This window comes from Eubalaena glacialis, chromosome 4 (assembly GCF_028564815.1).
Source record: "Eubalaena glacialis isolate mEubGla1 chromosome 4, mEubGla1.1.hap2.+ XY, whole genome shotgun sequence".
Taxonomy (NCBI): domain Eukaryota; kingdom Metazoa; phylum Chordata; class Mammalia; order Artiodactyla; family Balaenidae; genus Eubalaena; species Eubalaena glacialis.
In genome coordinates this window covers 141,178,650-141,197,274 of record NC_083719.1, presented here as the reverse complement: position 1 = coordinate 141,197,274, position 18,625 = coordinate 141,178,650, and positions in this window count along the sequence as shown.

Genomic DNA, 18,625 nt, shown 5'->3' with positions numbered 1-18,625 from the left:
TCCCTCGTTTCTATTTAACTGCTGAGTTCCAGCCATTGCTCCTAGAGACAGACTGCCTGTCTCCATTTCCACACTGCCAGCCTGGCCCAGCTCTGGCCTCCACTGTCCCTAATCCATACTGAGCACTACTGTTTTCATCACAAAAAGGTTTCCATTCAAAAGCCTACATTGCCTTCTCTTAGCTAACTGGAACAAATAGAAATATCTTATCCCAGATCTGCAGACCCTCCATCAGTCACCCTTTTCTTACCTACCCAACCCCATCTCATACTCTTCTCCAATCATAACCTGCAATTTCAGTGAAGTTCCCAATGTGTCAACTCATTCCTGCCTTTGAACATTCCATTTTCCTCAGCCAGTAGTTTCTCCCCTTTTGTTGAGCTTACAAAATACTACAATTACAATCTTGCCTTCCCCAAGAACCCTCCTTGACTACATCAACAAAGAGCTCTCCCTCCTTTGAACTCTATGGCAGTCTTCTCTCTACTTTGATTTCATTACATGATCCTGTATCACTCATTCATTTATTCATTCATTTATTCTGTCTGGAATATCTTTTATTTTGTTTGAACTCTATTAATTTTCTATTGCTGTTATAACTATCACAAACATAGTGGCTTGAAACAACACAAATTTATTATCCTACAGTTCTGTAGGTCAGAAGTCCAAAATGAGTCTCACTGGGCTAAAATCGAATTATCAGCAGGGCTGCATTCCTTTCTAGAGGCTCTAGGAGAGAATCTATTTCCTTGACTTTTCTACCTTCTAGAGGATGCCTGTGTTCCTTGGCTCATGGTCCCCTTCCTCCATCTTCAAGCCAGCAACAGTGAGTTGAGTATTTTACCCATCACATCATTCTGACATCCTCTTCTGCCTCTGTCTTCTCCTTTTAAGAACTCTTATGATTACATTGGGCATACCCAGATAATCCAAGATAATCTCCTTATTCTAAGGTCAGCTGATTAACAACCTTAATTCCATCTACAACTTAAATTCCTCTTTGCTATGTAAGGTAATATATATTCATAGGTTCCAGGGATTAGGATGGGGACATCTTGGGGTGGGGGCATTATTCTGCCCTGCCACAAATTCTATAGCACTTTCCTCTCAATATCTGATTTTATTACTTGGTCCTATATAATTTATTCATTCACCCATTTGTTCATTGTATAGTGAACATCTATTGTTTTGTGGTCCAGCATCCAAAACCCCTCTTCTAATACAGTACCCCAAATTTCCCCTTGGGAATCACTACCTCTCTTACTCTCAGTCTATATGCTGCAGGAGAGGAAACCTATATCTCAACTTCACTCCTGGCCATAATGACTCTTTCAAGAATGAAATGGTGATACTAATATTGATAACTACCTTGAAGGATGGTTTTGAGGATTAAATAACACATATAAAGTACTTAGGATAGTGTCTGATATATGGTAAGGACACAAAAAGTGTTAGCATTTATTGGTACTGTTCTTATGCTGATTGTTATTATAATTATAATGCCACTCTAAAGCTAGATAGGTAAAATCCCCACCTGCCATTGAAGAAAAGGAAAATCTGGGCCTGAATTACCTCAGAGATTAGGACAGCTATTAGTCAGTCAGCAAGGTTTCTGGGGAGCAAGTCCTCTGTACTAGGTGTTGTTTACAATCTAGGAAGATTTGAAAGCTTGAGGAGCTTATGTTCTGGTTGTAGAGGCAAGACTTACACTTGGAAAACAAGCAGAGAGCCTTTTGCCTCCTAACCTTTGCACATACTCTTCCTTCTGTCTGCAACACCATTTATCATTACCTCACCCCATTCCCATTGACAACGATTAGGACCATGAGGCACAATTATAGACAGTAAGACGTGAAGAAAAGTCTGCTAGGAATCCTTGCTGACCAAAACAAGATACAGGAGAGGCACTCCCTTATCTGCCCCTGGACATTGTCACCTGCATGCGGTACCTAGAATTGGGGCTGCCATCTGGGGGCCATGAGGGGAGCCACCTAAAAGAACAGGCTGACAGACTAACGATGGCAGTGTGGAAAGATGAAAAGAACCTGTGTCCCTAACAATGTTGCTGAATTAGCCAACCCTGGCACTGCCTTCCCTCTGGCCTTCTTGTGATAGGATAAGCTGCATTTCTTCTAATCTAAGAGGCCATCAGTTGTAAGATGCACCACTGCATTGTGTCCAACTAGAAAGAAAAAAATGCTGCCAAGTAAACTATGACACTATACTCTGATCATTTAGAATTTTTATATTATACTTGGTGAAAGAGTGCATTTAGACTTACTTATTCCTAGATTTTTTCTACCACTTATCACTCTTATACATTGATTAAATATATATATGAAGTAAATTAGTCAAGGTATTCCTAAATCTGCTTTACACTTAACGTCTAATCTCTCCTGAATCACTTCTGCATTGAGTCATCAATGTTCAAGTTTTTCCATATATGATTATCCTGTTCCATCAAGAGCTTTGGTGATACAGTGTTTCTCAAGAGGGTGTCTCTCTGTAATCTTTTAGTTTGGTTTCTGTTATTTGCAGCCAAAAGCAGCCCTTCTGATTCACTAAGGTCACCAGTATCATATGTGGCAGAGCTCACGTTCGAACCCAGTCATTCTGACTCCAGAATGACTACTCATCACTGTGCTGAACAACTTTTGTTTCAGCCAAAGTGACAGATCTGATTTATTGATAGCAACTCCCTGGAACGTTGTGTTGAGAGGGATTCTGAGGCCATGATCTATTATCTACGACTGCCATGGGACCCTGTATGGTGAGTTGTATTGTATAAGCCACATATTTACCTTTCCTAGATAATTATCTCAACTCTCAACTTTTATTCAAAGCCATGATTCCTTCAGCTGAAATAGGATGGACTTCAGCCTAAACACCTCAGGACTAATAGGCCGGACTGCCACAAAGGGCCATGCAGGTTGTGTATTATGCAGCTCCAAAGCATGCTTATTCACACATTCACTATGGTGTAAATGGCAGCCCCTGGTTTTGTGCAGTATACAACCTGCACAATTGTACCTGGAAGCTATTCATTTAAACACCATGAATACAACCTTCACAGCTGATTGCAATCATTTACTCTGGAATTTTATACCCAGTATAAAGGTCAAGTTATTTTTATGGCTAATTAAATTTCTCCCGTTTAAAATTAAATTCTCTTCCTGAATGACACAGACTTAAGAATAATACAAAGCATTTAGTCTGGCTCTGTAGGGGCTCAATATTCATCAAACATAAGTGAATCATTAAAAATCCTTCATATATTTGAAGGCAATAATTAAGTCTCCTGTTCTCATTAGCTTCTCCAAGCTAAACAAACCCAATTTACTTAACAAGCTATTATCATGTGCTGGGAACTATGCTCAGCACTTCAGTTCATGATGTCATTTCATCCTCACTATAACCCTCTGAGGTAGATAGGTCATTACTCCCATTTTACAGATGAAGACTGTAGTGACTGGGGATGCAGGTGCTGAAGTTATACTACCTGGACCCCTGTGACCTTGGGTAAGTCACCTAGGCCCTCTGTGCTCCAGTTCCCTCACTATGAAATGGAGATAATGGCAATGCCTACTTCATAGGATTGCCTCAATATTTACAGAATTTAGCATTATGTCTCACCATCAGTAAATAACCAACATTATTTTGCTGCTGTTGTTATACATATTTCCAACATCCCAGTAAAGGAAGGGACTGAGCAAGAAATTGAACTCCAGGATGTCTCCCCCCATCCCTCACCTTTCTAACTCTATCACAGATTTGAAAAGGACCTTGAGGCTGTGTCATCACCTCCTCATTTTGCAGACAAGGGACTTAAGGTCCATCGTGGATCACTATCATCCACTTTGCTAACTGGGAGAATCTGACTCTCAGTATAGTCACTCCTCTCTGCCACCTGCTACCTATCTTAATGCTTTGAACCTGATCTCAAGGGCCAAGTTTTTAGCCTCCCATTGTGATAAATGGAGAAATTTTTGAGAAAAAATTAGCCAACTCATAAGGGACCACTTGGAGTCATGTTCTGTTTTGTGGCACTGAGAGAGATAATCCTTCCACCACGCCAGGCTGGTCCAGGTTCCAGGGAGTTCCCAGGCCTGGCACCTCCATGCAGACCTGGTACCTCGCCCAGCCCAGGAGCCAGCACATACTTGGACACTGCAGAGACCCACAATAATTACAGTGCACCACTCATTTGCCCCAGGGACTTCTTGTATGAATTAGCATCTCCTATTAAAAATGAAATCCGGCTTCCCCGGTGGCGCAGTGGTTGAGAATCTGCCTGCCAATGCAGGGGACACGGGTTCGAGCCCTGGTCTGGGAAGATCCCACATGCCACGGAGTAACTAGGCCCGTGAGCCACAACTACTGAGCCTGCGCGCCTGGAGCCTGTGCTCCGCAACAAGAGAGGCCACGATAGTGAGAGGCCTGCGCACCGCGATGAAGAGTGGCCCCCGCTTGCTGCAACTAGAGAAAGCCCTCGCACAGAAACGAAGACCCAACATAGCCAAATAAATAAATAAATAAATTTAGAAAATAACCCAGTGATATAAGCCAAAATGAAATCGCCTTTATTAAAAAAAAAAAAAAAAATTAAATCCAAGGGACTTCCCTGGTGGCGCAGTGGTTAAGAATCCACCTGCCAATGCGGGGGACATGGGTTCGAGCTCCGGTCCAGGAAGATCCCACATGCCGCGGAGCAACTAAACCCGGGCACCACAACTACTGAGCCTGTGCTCTAGAGCCCGCGAGCCGCAACTACTGAATCCCATGTGCCTAGAGCCCGTGCTCCACAACAAGAGAAGCCACAGCAATGAGAACCCCATGCACCATAATGAAGAGTAGCCCCCGCTCTCCGCAACTAAAGCCCACAAGCAGCGACGGAGACCCAACGCAGCCAAGAATAAATAAAATTTTTAAAAAAATGAAATCCAAGATAATAAATTGTCCTTAAGGGCGCAGATGTCTTTAATCATGGTTTTATCTTCTCCCCCAGGCCCAGTGACTTCTAATGAGTTCCAGCTCACATCCTGGATGAATTATCGCTGGAGGAGTGTGTGCACTCGGTGAAAATAAACCAGCAGTGAGACTAATGTTTGCTCTTTAATTCACTCTATCCAAAAATAGTTGCCTTTTTAAAGAACATTTTTCAAATAGAGACGTGAATACTGATTAACCCTTTGCGCTTCATACCAAAAAAGAAAGGGAGAGAGACATATACCCACTGTTGGATTTATGACTGTTGATTGATGGAGTAATGTGAACGTCAAACATCTGGAACTTTGACAAGTTTCTTCACATCCCGGGCCTCGTTTTACTCATCTACAGAATGAGGACAATAATACCTACCTCTTACAGATCTTGTGAGGATGCATGCAAGTAAACTATCAAGTTCATTATATAAAGTAAATGTTAGGTTTTTGCAAAAGCTATTATATTATAATGCTATGCAAAGTTGCATATACATTAAATTTGGGAAGTCCATCCTGCTTTCCCATTGATTTACATAATTTCAGAGGTACTTCGTCTTTTTTCTTCATTCCTCCTGGATCTATAGCAGACAATGTCTCCTAACTATTTTTCTGCTTCCCTCTGCCTTCCATCCAATAGTCATGATCTATAAGCAAATTCCTAAATGCCTAGGGAGCAACTGCTCAAAAGAATCCCAGGCTGAAGCAAAGCAGTTGCCTATAAAGTGCATAATCAGCTCTTAATTGATCTAGTTTGTTAATTGGTATATTGAGTTTCGGTAAGTTGAACCCACACCGTGGAGGTCACCCCATTTCAATGTCCTCGGCACCCTCATTTGGTGCAAAAGAAATTAACTGGAATTGCTTATACTCCCAGGAAGGGAGTAGGTTTTTTTGGTTTTCTTGTTTTTTCCATAATTCCTTCCTCTTCCCGCCTTTGGAAGAGGCAAGGGCCTTAGGGCAGGGTCATTGCTAGCTGTTGTGGTGAGGAGAGGTTTTGTATGTGACTGTGTGAATCTAAGAGTGGGTGTTGGAGAAGGGAGCTGAACTTCTGAGCTGGAGCCTGGGTCTGAGTCAAGATGGAGCCCCTGACAGGAAGAGCCCCTTGTTCAAAATAGCCACCACCTCTCTCCCAGCACCTCCTGCCCCTTCCCTTGTGCCCTCCTCACTGGGCCACCTTGACCCTACCTGGAAGGAACCAGAAGCCAGAGGGACTCTAGTCAAAGGCATCATGTCTTCCCCCTCAGCTTTGAGGGGTGAGTCATCCTCTAATTTCTCCATGATTAAAAGATGAATATGAATACATGTTCCCTCGGGGAAACCATGGAGTCAACAAATGAAGCCTCAGCCATCATTCATAGGTTTAATATCTACTTGGTCCTGGCAGGCACTTCAGATTACGAGGAGGCTCTCTGAGAGGAAAGCCAAGAGTAGAAGACTGGAAAAGGAAATATTTGAGGATGTTTTTACCTAAATTCCTCTTGTGGATATACACTTCTCAATCACAGTTTTGGAACCACTCTTCCTGCAAATGGTGAATAAAACTCTTAATCTTTCCACATTAAGATAACGCCAACACTTCTCTGGCCAAAGCCCGTCTCTTTGGGGTAATTTATTCCATTGAATTGAAAGTTCTCCCCTCTCTCTCTCCTTCTTGTCTCCCTTGAGGGGGAAGCTAAATTCCCAGGAGGATTTTTCCCACCCTCCTGGCCTCATGGGAAGGTCACCTGTTCCAGATAAAGCCTGTCATCCTGGCAGGTCCAGGTACCACCCAACATCATGGTTGGCCTCCACTGAGATACTTCATCACTCTGGGCTTGGGTGTTGGCTTCTCCCTTGTCATACCCACTTCTAAAGTGTTCACAGCTGATGTAATAGTGGCACAGTAAATGCAGGTTGTTCTCCGTGTGACTCAGCATTTCCTTGGATCTGTTGATCCTGAGGCCCCAACTATGGCTCATCCATACAAAGACTCTGCCATGACATCACCTCAAACCACATCACAGTGACCCCATGGCTGGCATCTGGCTCTGACTTTTTAACTTCCTCTCCCCTATCAAGGGACATGGGGACATTTTTAGATCTCATCTACCCCTCTGGGCTTGAAAGAGACTCAGCAGCAAGGTGTGGGAGAGATATCTCAGGCCTCTGCCACCCAAAAATGCTGCCATTTCTGCTCTACTGAAGTCACCCCATGTTGGCAAAGGGCACCCCACCAACAAGTGGTCTCTTCCCAGAATTTCAGACCCTGACTTTAGATTTCCAACCCTCTCCCTTCCCTCGTGGATTCAACACGAAGCAGGAGGTAGGGGGTGGGGTGGAGGAGATAAAGGTTAATTATTCTACCTTCCACCTGTCTCAGAGTGTTGATGTAAATCCTCAGAGGAGAAAAATTATGTATGGCATTAAGCACAGGGCTTGGCACAGAGAAAGTGCTCTATCAGTCTTACAAAGATGAAGATACCCCCATTAGCTAGCACAGTCTAATCAAACATTGAGTCAGTTACTTAACTGATTTAATATCTCTGTGTTCTCGTCACCCATACCAGCATAGTACTTTATACATAATAAGGGCTCAGAAATCATTTGCTGAATTCATTCATTTTAAGGGATGAAATCTAAACTGCTTGAAGACAAATCCTTTCCTTTCCACTGGATTGGGAGAAAAGGGGGTACTGATAGCTCATTTGGGGACACTAAAGGGACCAGGACATGAGCTGGTAAAAAAAGGGGCAAGTATGTATGGGGCTTTCCCACCCACAGTAGTCCTATTTCATGTTCTTCTCTCTTAATTATTTGTCAGGGCTCCCCTTGAAAGCAAGGGGCTGAGTCGAGATTAGGAAATGGTTTTGAAATTGATGGGCTCAGGGAAGTCCCCTTGAGTGAAAACCTAAAGAAAGTGAGTACTGCTGAGCAAAGGAGCTCATCTTGACTCAGGATGGGAAGAAGTTGTGGGAAGGGACACAGGATCAAGCGGTTCAAACTCAGCATGGTGCCTAGCACACAGCAGGCACTCAGTTGAATAAATGAATGAGTGAATACTTGATTCCATATAGGCATTCTAAACCTTGCTTTTTATCCCGCTCTTTTTCAGAGAGTGACCACAATCCATGTTTACTAGACCACATCTTGGCCATCTTCACTCTGAAAACCAATGTGGACAAAATAGCAAATGACCCAAAGAATGTGATTCATTATTGCACATATGTGGATAAATCTCTGGAGTACCATATCCCCAGCCATACTAGCAACTTAAACAAAAGTTGGCTGCCTCACCATACCCTACAGTCTATTAAACATAAGCATCTACTATGTGTAAGGGCCAGTAATGAAAGTTTTGAAGCAGGGATGCAGGAATAAAACATAATTTCTGCCCTCAAGAAATTTATAATCTTATTGAGAGAAAAAATAAACACAGAGATATAAATTTAGTCATACCAGGAAACATATGTTAAATTACATTTGAGTAATATAGTCAGTTTCGTGCTACAGGATTTCAAAAGAGCAGGTGATGCCTTTGAGGACCAGAGAGATGAGGGAAGACTCTGTCTAGGAGCTGAGATTGCCTCATTATGAGACATGAGTCAGATGCACACGAGCGGGGGTGGGGGGAGTCCCAGGACAGTGAGGAGCCTAAGTCTCTACTGGCCACTTTGCTGGGGGATCCTCCTCGGGGAAGACATTGGAAAGAGTCTCAGTTGGTAATGATAGTTACACGTCAGGCAATGGGCCAAGAGTTTGACATTTCTCAGGGAATCCTCTCAACAATCCCCAAGAGAATGTGGCCGATATGCTGGGGTCTCCCCCTCTTGCTTCCTCACAGGACCTCAGTTTTGTTTGAGGCAACAACATGTCCAGTTAAAATACTTGATATCCCAGATTCCTTTGCAGGTAGCGTTGGTCATCCCAGCATAGCTGTGGCCAATGAAGGGTAAGATGGAGTCACTAAGTTGGGCTCTCCAGAAAGCTCTCCAAAGTGGGACAGACACAGCTGGCCTCTTGCCACTTTGCCTGGAACTGGAATAGCTACCTTGTGGCCCTGGATGCTGGGGCAGCAAGACCCTGGGTCCTTGAGGAGTCCCTTGAGCACTGGTACCAACTCCAGATTGCCCACCTCTGAACCACTTGTTGCATGAGAAATGTAAGTTTTTATTTGGTTAAGCCACTGCCATCTGACCTTTGTTATTTGCAGCAGAATGCAATCTTAGCACATACAGAGAGGTGATATTAATATCCTGTTACAGACTAGGAAACCAGCCTAGGAGAGTGTCACTACTCTTAAGTAGTAAATCCCACAGTCAAATCCAGACGGATACAGAACAAGGCTGGCTGACTCCAAAAACTACACTGAGAGTGTATGAAAATACTCCAGAATCACATACAAAATAAGTTAAAAAAAGAAAGCAAACTTTAGCAACTTTTTAACCTCTCAGGTAGCCCTTATCACAGTCTACCTTTTATTGGATCCTGGTACGTGTCTCTCTCTCCCCTAGCACATCACTGTGGAATCTCCTGGAAGGCAGGACCAGGACATAATCATGCTGAGAGCACCCCCTCTCTCTTGTGCCCTCAATGCTTGGCTCAGGCTAACTAGACACCCCCAAAAGGCTGGTTGGGTTGAGTTTAAAAAAACCACTCAGGATAATAACTGCTCCTGAGAAAGCCCATAGCTTTGTGCACAGACGTGTATGGTTGTGCTGGTGTGTACTTGAGGGACACGTGTCTGCGTGTCTGAGAGGGAGGGCCAGAGGAGGAATTTTTTTATTGCTGTCAAAACCCATCCTCGCCCGTCTTGAATCCTACAGCCCTGCAGTGACAGCACCGATGATTATATTAGTGATAACTAAACTTTTGTGCATGACCTGAAAATTTAATTTCCTTGTGGAAAGCTATAGAGAACTAAGCTTATTTAGAGCCAAGAACCCATGAACTTCGCAGAAAAAGAAGAGTAAATACCAGATACAGCCATTGACCTAGATTTTCTTGAAAAATTAAAAAGGTACCAGCTCATTTTTTAATGCCTCCTTTAGAAATAGCTCTAGATCCTTTTTTCTCTACACCCACCCTACAGCAGAGTGGGTGGGAAGATACAAGTAACCCTTGAGAAATGTCTAATTCATTCCAATTTATTCCATGATTGAGATTTTCTTTTCTCCATTGTTTAAAGAATTATAACTCCATCAATTATTTTTTCTCAAGTTGCTTGGATGGTCAAGACCCTGATGATATTTACTGAGTGTTCACCATGTGCCAGGCACATACTTTAACTCATTGAATCCTCCCATTTTAAAGATTAAGAAACTGAGGCACAGAGAAGACAAGTAACTTGCCTAAAGTCACACAGCTAAGAAGCAGCAGAGCTGGGATTCAAATCAAGCAGTACAGCTACAAAGCTCAAGACCTTAACCACATCACCATATGGCCTGATAAGTCTGGTATCCTCCTCCTGGTGTTCAAGTGTATCAGTTTTTGAATGCATTCAACAAACACTACCTCTGATCAACTTAAGAAAAAAAAAGGTAGAAGGCAAGGAGAGGGGTACACTTCCCATCGTTGGTGGATTTGAGAGGCTGATTCCCAGGGAGAGTCTGATCATCTCAGCCTGCGTCACAGCTCATTCCTCAGCTAGGGTTGAGGTAAGCATCCCTAGTCTGCTTCCGAGGAAATGGAGGGGATGCTACCAGATCAAGATGGTGTGGATACAGGGTGGGAGAAGATGACTCAGGTATAAGCTCCCGTGTCTCTCAGGAAGGAACAGGTCTTGCTAAATTTAATGAATTTGGGGTTGAATCCTAACATAAACTTGGCACCATGGGATTTTCTAGGTGCCCCATCCTTAGAATTCATCCATTCACACAGTTGCACAGATATTCATTCACCAGATAGTTCCTTTTATGTGCAATCATTGTGCTGGGAGATTCACTGTTCCCAAAGACATTTATGGCCCATGAGAGGACATCAGACATATCCACCCACTCATTTCCCAAGCTCTATTGCACACCATTGCAAAGCAGGCACAGTGGTAGGCACCGGGAATAGAGCAGTGAACAAGTTGGACACAATCCTTACCACATGCTTAATCTCCCAATAGATACAATAAATTAGAATGAGCATTATGATGGGGAAATGCAGTCGTCTGGAGTGGCAAACAGCGGAGGTACCTAGTTTGGGACGTGCTGGATATTTTCCATTTGCCACTCCCAGATCCATTTTCCATCTCTCTCCATCCTTTGTGCCCTCGGGAGGCTAACATGTATGGATTGTTTCAACAGGATCTCTTGTCCTCTGGCTTCCAGTTAGATTCAGCCAATCAAGGCACTGGCAGGAGATTGGAGAGGAGGAGAGAATGAGGGCGAGATATTTACTTTCCCAGCTCCTTCCCTGGTGGGCTAGCTGCCCCCCTCTACCTGAGGTCACAGGTCCTGCCAGGCACCCTCTACACAATCCCTACAACTCCCACCACTTTCTCCTGGCCCCAAAAGCTGCTCCCACCCCTGCCTATTCAAGTCCAGCAGAGGTAAGGCTGCCAGCTCTTGCTAGCTCCAAGGAGGCATCAACTTCCCTTGTTGGAGTCCCTTAACTCTGCCCTCACCTTTGGAAAAGCACCCTTCATTTACCTTGTTTGAGTGAAGGGAACATCGTTTCCTATAGGGGATCAAGTAAGGTTTACCGAAGAAGTGACATTTAAGCTGATACATCCCATTTTAAGCAACAACACCAGACAATGATGCTTTAGGTGACCTGTAGAGTGACTGGCCCCAAAAGGAACTACCACGTTGATCCTGCTAAAGAACTTTTATCCTGAGATTTATTAATTCAGTATTTTAAATGATGTGTTAAATTTGGGGGATTTGCCAAAGAAATACCCTAACATGAACGTGATGAACCTCTATAATGTGCATTTTGGGGTGATCTGCCCAACCTTCACAGCCAATTGTCTGAAGACATGCATGTACAGGTGAGCATGCCTCCTGCAACAGCTGACTGAAGCACAGACAGGCAGACACCTGGCCCAGACTGGACCGATAAGTTTCTTTCTCTCTGGGGGCTAGGACTCAGGAATGTTGATTCTTCTCTGTGGCTGCTTCTGAGGATAACTGGAGGCATCCTTGCAGTCACAGCACACAACTCTACAAGTGGTTCACTAAACAACCCTAGAGGGGACATTTACATTTGTGGTCCTCCCTTATTTGTGTGTTTTTAAGACAGTCCTCAGTAGACAGTTTCTGTGAAACGGCAGCTTTTCTAATTGGTACAAAAGCACCATTTGAGCTAGAGGCAGCGCTGGGGATCCACATGTCATATGCCCACCACAGCCATGAAAGCCAGTCCTGAGAGAGAGGAGTCAAGTAGACATTCCTCCACTCTCACCACTATTATTCAACACAGTTTTGGAAGTTTTAGCCACAGCAATCAGAGAAGAAAAAGAAATAAAAGGAATCCAAATCAGAAAAGAAGAAGTAAAGCTGTCACTGTTTACAGATGACATGATACTATATATAAAGAATCCTAAAGATGCTACCAGAAAACTACTAGAGCTAATCAATGAATCTGGTAAAGTAGCAGGATACAAAATTAATGTACAGCAACCTCTTGCATTCCTAAGTGGTGCTGGGAAAAGTGGACAGCTACATGGAAAAGAATGAAATTAGAACACTCCCTAACACCATACACAAAAAGAAACTCAAAATGGATTAAAGACCTAAATGTAAGGCCAGACACTATAAAACTCTTAGAGGAAAATATAGGCAGAACACTCTATGACATCAATCACAGCAAGATCCATTTTGACCCACCTCCTAGAGAAATGGAAATAAAAACAATAATAAACAAATGGGACCTAATGAAACTTAAAAGCTTTTGCACAGCAAAGGAAACCATAAACAAGACAAAAAGACAACCCTCAGAACAGGAGAAAATATTTGCAAATGAAGCAACTGACAAAGGATTAATCTCCAAAATTTACAAGCAGCTCATGCAGGTCAATATCAAAAAAAAAAAACAAACAAACAACCCCATCCAAAAATGGGCAGAAGACCTAAAGAGACATTTCTCCAAAGAAGATATACAGATTGCCAACAGACACATGAAAGGATGCTCAAAATCACTAATCATTAGAGAAATGCAAATCAAAACTACAATGAGGTATCACCTCACACGGGTCAGAATGGCCATCATCAAAAAATCTCCAAACAATAAATGCTGGAGAGGGTGTGGAGAAAAGGGAACCCTCTTGCACTGTTGGTGGGAATGTAAATTGATTCCCACCAACAGCCACTATGGAGAACAGTATGGAGGTTCCTTAGAAAACTAAAAATAAACTACCATACGACCCAGCAATCCCACTACTGGGCATATACCCTGAGAAAACAATAATTCAAAAAGAGTCATGGACCACAATGTTCATTGCAGCTCTATTTACAATAGCCAGGACATGGAAGCAACCTAAGTGTCCATCGACAGATGAATGGATAAAGATGTGGCACATATATAAAATGGAATATTACTCAGCCATAAAAAGAAATGAAATTGAGTTATTTGTAGTGAGGTGGATGGACCTAGAGACTGTCATACAGAGTGAAGTAAGTCAGAAAGAGAAAAATAAATACCGTATGCTAACACATATATATAGAATCTAAAAAAAAAAAAAAAAAGGTTCTGAAGAACCCAGGGGCAGGACAGGAATAAAGACACAGATGTAGAGAAGGGACTTGAGGATACGGGAAGGGGGAAGGGTAAGCTGGGACTAAGTGAGAGAGTGGCATGGACATATATACACTACCAAATGTAAAATAGATAGCTAGTGGGAAGCAGCCGAATAGCACACGGAGACCAGCTCGGTGCTTTGTGATCACCTAGAGCGGTGGGATAGGGAGGGTGGGAGGGAGACTCAAGAGGGAGGAGATATGGGGATATATGTATATGCATAGCTGATTCACTTTGTTATAAAGCAGAAACTAACACACCATTGTAAAGCAATTGCACTTCAATAAAGATGTTAAAAAAAAAAAGTAGACATTCCGAGAGGGGCAGAGATGAGAGACCGCGGCACCCAACACAGTGACAATGGTGAGAGCGCCTTCCTCCAAGCTTCCGATGCTGCCCGGCTCCTGAGCCCCGTCCTTTGTGACAAATTTCTACCCCTGTCCTCCCTAAACTTCACTCTTACCATAAACTCCCCTAATTTGCTCAGACTGGCTTGACGAAGTTTCTATAACCTGTGTAGTGGGATTACATTTCTAAAACATGCACCGATGTGCTTTTTAATTCTGGCATTTCCTCATACCCCTGTGCCTCTCTCCTGTTTTGTTCAGCCCGGCAGTCTGCATTCCTTCCCTCAAGGAAGCGATGGCATAAAAGAAAGCAGAGGAAAAGAGAAAAGTTAATGACTAACTTCGAGCTTCAAAAGCCTAGGCACAGGCGAATAAGAAGGGCTTGCGCATAGACAATATATTTGAGAGAATATAAGTAAGGGTGAAGCTACCTCTTCCCAGAATAGAAAGGTGTCCCTAGACTAGGGACTGAGGTGGGAGAAGAATGGGGACCAATTAGGACATAACTTGCAGGATCCAAGGACAAGGTGGAAAAGCATCTGGGGGTGGCTCAGCCTCCACTTGAGTCAGCACTGTCTTTTGATACTGCGCAGGAGTTACACAGAGAGCTGTAGACATACCAGAGTCCATCTGCCGTGTGCCATATGTCACCTGAGCAAAGGCACCTGGTGGATATCCCCTCACAGGACTTGGCATCTCACCACCAACTGCAAAAGCGATGCCCATTGGGCTCTGGGACTGGGTTCCATCCACTCTGACCCACCCACCATTGTGGGGTCCAGAGACAACCACCCAGTGACCATCTGAGCAAGCACCATACACAGTGTTGCTAGACTAGTAGGATCAAGCAATGTGGCCACTTAGAGAATTTGTAGTTCAGCAAGAAATTAGACATGACAAAAATATCATTTCATCCTTGTGGGCAAGCTGGGAAAATGTGGGTTAGATGGCAGTACATTTAGAGAGCTAGGGAGCCATCTAAACAACCAAAATTCTAGACGCCTGATTAATTATGCCAGTGTCCTCTTAGAACACCGTCTCTGTCCTATTCAGGAGACAGCTGATCAAAGTTGAGGCCATATCCAGACTCAGCAGGAAAAAGACTCGTGATCAACTGCGATGCCAGCCACAGGCTTGGACGTGGGACGTGGCACGTGGCACAAGCTCCCAGTGTTTGCCTTCTCCACACTCTGCCACTCATGGCATCCGTGCCACACCTCCTTCCTTCCTACCTGTGGACTGCCCAGAAGTCAGTCCACGGCTTACTTTTTTGGCTGCAAGTAACAGCAAGCCACTCAAACTAACGTAAGAGAAAAGGGAGGGTATATTAGAAGCATAGAGGGTATCTCCAGGTACCCAGGAAGGAGGAGCTCATCTGGGTTCTTTCTCAAGCAGGAGACGCCAACAGGCAAAACCTAACAAACTACACAGTGCTGTAGTCAGATTTGTTAAATCTCCAACTGCACCAATCCTAGATGGGTAGGAAAGCAGCTTGATGCTAGCACCTGTGGTAAGAACACTTAGGATTTGACTCAGGATGAGTCAATGGTGTGATGTGACTGCCAAAAAAAACAATGAAATCTTGGGCTGCACTAACAAAGGAGGAGGTGATGGTGCTGCCTTCAGTTCAGGAATCATGTATTCAAGGCACAGTGAACAGAGAAGGGTGGCCAAGATGGACTCAAAAATTAGGCTCTCCGGGAAATGGTGGGAGTACCTGGGATATTGCTATCTGGCCTCCTTTTGGGGGATTGGTGGGAATTTCCAGGACTTGGGCTCACCAGTGTGGAGTCTGGAGTTAGACTACCCGATTGAAACCCCAATTCAGCCACTTCCTAGCTTTTCCCTACCAGCTAGTAATGTCCTAAACACTTCACATGAAATATCTAAATTAATCCTCACCACAACCCTCTAAAGGAGTGCCATCTTTGTCCCTATTTTACAGATGAAAAAACTGAGGCACAGAGAAGTTAAGTAGCTTGCCTAAGGTCACACAGCTAGCCAGTTGAAGAACTAGGCTTTGAAGGCAAGGAGAATATACTTTCTTTGCTCTGCCCCTAACCAAATGTATGTCCTTGAATCTTGTCACCTCCCCTTATTGTGCCTCAGTTTGCCCAGCTAGAGTATGGAGTAAATAATCCCTGTCCTACTCCATCCTGGAGGCATATGATGTGGCTGAAATGAGATTATTGATATGGAAGTGTTGGGGAAAGTTTAAAATGATGTAACAAAGGATGCCTTATTACCTTAGCCTACAGAGGGCTCGCAGGGAAGAGATGAGGGATGAACGCCCCTTCCTAGGCTGCCACATACAGGGCTTTCATCCTGGTTGTCCCTCATTTGCACAGTCCAAACCTTCCGGTCTCAGATGATCCAATTAGCCTTTATTGCCACTCATTAACTCCCAAACAGCCAATAGGAGTTGATACACTTTTTGGACACACTCAAAGGTCTGGGGGCTGGAAGAGCTGGGGCTCTACTTCTGATGGGTCTCCCCACATGCTCTCTCCAGCATGGCGGCCACAGGGTAACCGCACAACTTACATGTTGGCTCATGGCTCCCTGGGCATGTGTCTCAAGACAGAGTGAGAGAGCCAGGCAGACACTTTTATGACCTAGCCTCAGAAGTCACCTAGCATCACTTCCATCATACCCTGTTTGCCAAGGTGATTACCAAGGTACATCCTGGTTCAAGTGGAGGGAATCTAAACCCAATGGTCAATGCAAAAGTGTCACCATCACATGAGAAAGGAGCCTGTGGGATGGAATAGATATTGTCATGGCCATCTCTGGGCAGTACCATCTGCCACGGACACTTACTATGTTCCAAGCATGGAGCTAATTATGCCTCATTATCCTTAAACTCACTCCAAAGTCCTGTTCCAGTGGGAGCTATTTTCTCATTTTACAAAAGAAGGAAGACTGAGATACAGAGAGGTAAGCAACTTGCCCATGTCATATGCCAGCCCGTGGGAGGGAGCTAGGAATGAGCCCTGGGTGTGTTTGTGAGGCCAGGGAAACAGGAGAGGCAAAGATCTGCCTTCCATGAAGGAACACACTGGGCAGCAGCCATGTGACAAGGTGGGAGGCTTGACATCAGCCTGCTGGGGTTCACATCCCGGCCCCTCTACTTCAAACCACACAACCTCGCACAAGCTCCTTCCCTCTCCGAGCTTCCGTGTGTTCATTAGCAAAATGGGCACAACTACAGTGTCCAGCTGTAAGGATGAATTGACAGCGCAGGTAAAATGCTTTGCACGTCGGCTGGCATCCAATGAGGACTCTATACATGTCAACTGTTATTATTTTAAAAGCAGCCCAAGAAAGACATCTTAAAAATACGAATGTGCTATGACTACCAAAATTATGTCATGTACCCTCAAAGCCCGGCAAATGCTTTTTGTTCACTGGCATCATTACTGACCCCGTGTAGACCAGACACTGCATCTCACTGGCCTGGGAGTCACACCCCCGCCCTCCCGCCCCTCTGATAAACAAGGCAGGTGGTTCTCCAAGAGCCACTTGGAGCCCTTCCCAGGAGGGGGACCTGGGCTGACTCAGCTAGGAGGGCGTCCAGTGACTTATTAAGTCTGAAGAGCTGATTCCTCTCGGGCCTCAGGTAGGGAGCTAACACCCAGGAGACCCAAGGATCTCTCCTCACCCCAGGCCCCCAGTGACTCCTCAGACAGGAGAACATGGGCATGAAAATTAGCAGGGTTTCCATATCAGCAGAGCATTAGTCATTCTGGGCACACACATCTCCAGCTTTAACAAGAAGAGTTTTCAGCTCACTTCCGAATATTCAAACTTATGGCCAGTATCCCTCCTTCCTCCATTCCCATGGCTTCAATTACCCCCCAGAGCTAATGAGTCCCAAATCCATGTCTCAATCCAGATTTCTTTCCAGAGCTGGAGACCAGCCTGCACTCAGTCAGATGTCCCACCGGCCCCTCAAAGTCAGCATGTCCCCACCACCACCTTGGACCCATCTCCGCCCCCCTCACCTGGACCAAGCTCTCCTCCAGGACTCTCAGTGACGATTTCCACGGTGCAACCAGGAGTCCAAACCAGAAATCTAACTCACCTTGCCGCCTCACCCCCAGGTGACCCATCACAAGTTGTTGTTTCTACCCCCTGCACCTCCCCTCTGCCAGGTTCTCTTAGAGAGCATCCCCAGCACTTCTGAACCCATCCCTGTCCTTCTTCAAGTCTTCCCCCTCGCTGCTTCTATAAGAACTCTGTAAAATGCAAACATGACCATCATCACTCTGTGCGAGACTCCCTCTTGCCTTCAGAGGAAGTCCACACTCCTTCACACAGCTCCCGGGCCTTTCTTGATCTAGCCACTGCCCATCTGCTGTAGGCTGAATTGTGTCCCCTGCCAAATTTATATGTTGAAGCCCAGCCCCCAGTAACTCAGAATGGGACTATATCGCCAAAAGAAAGCCATTGTCTCATAAATCTGTGTTTCTTGGGCCTCCATATGGACTGTGAAAATAGGAGATGCTTGTGGGCCCTAAATAGAAGGTGACTGATGCTGATTTGGTTCAGGCACCAGAGCCCCGTCTAACATGTAGCAACGTGATGGGCTTA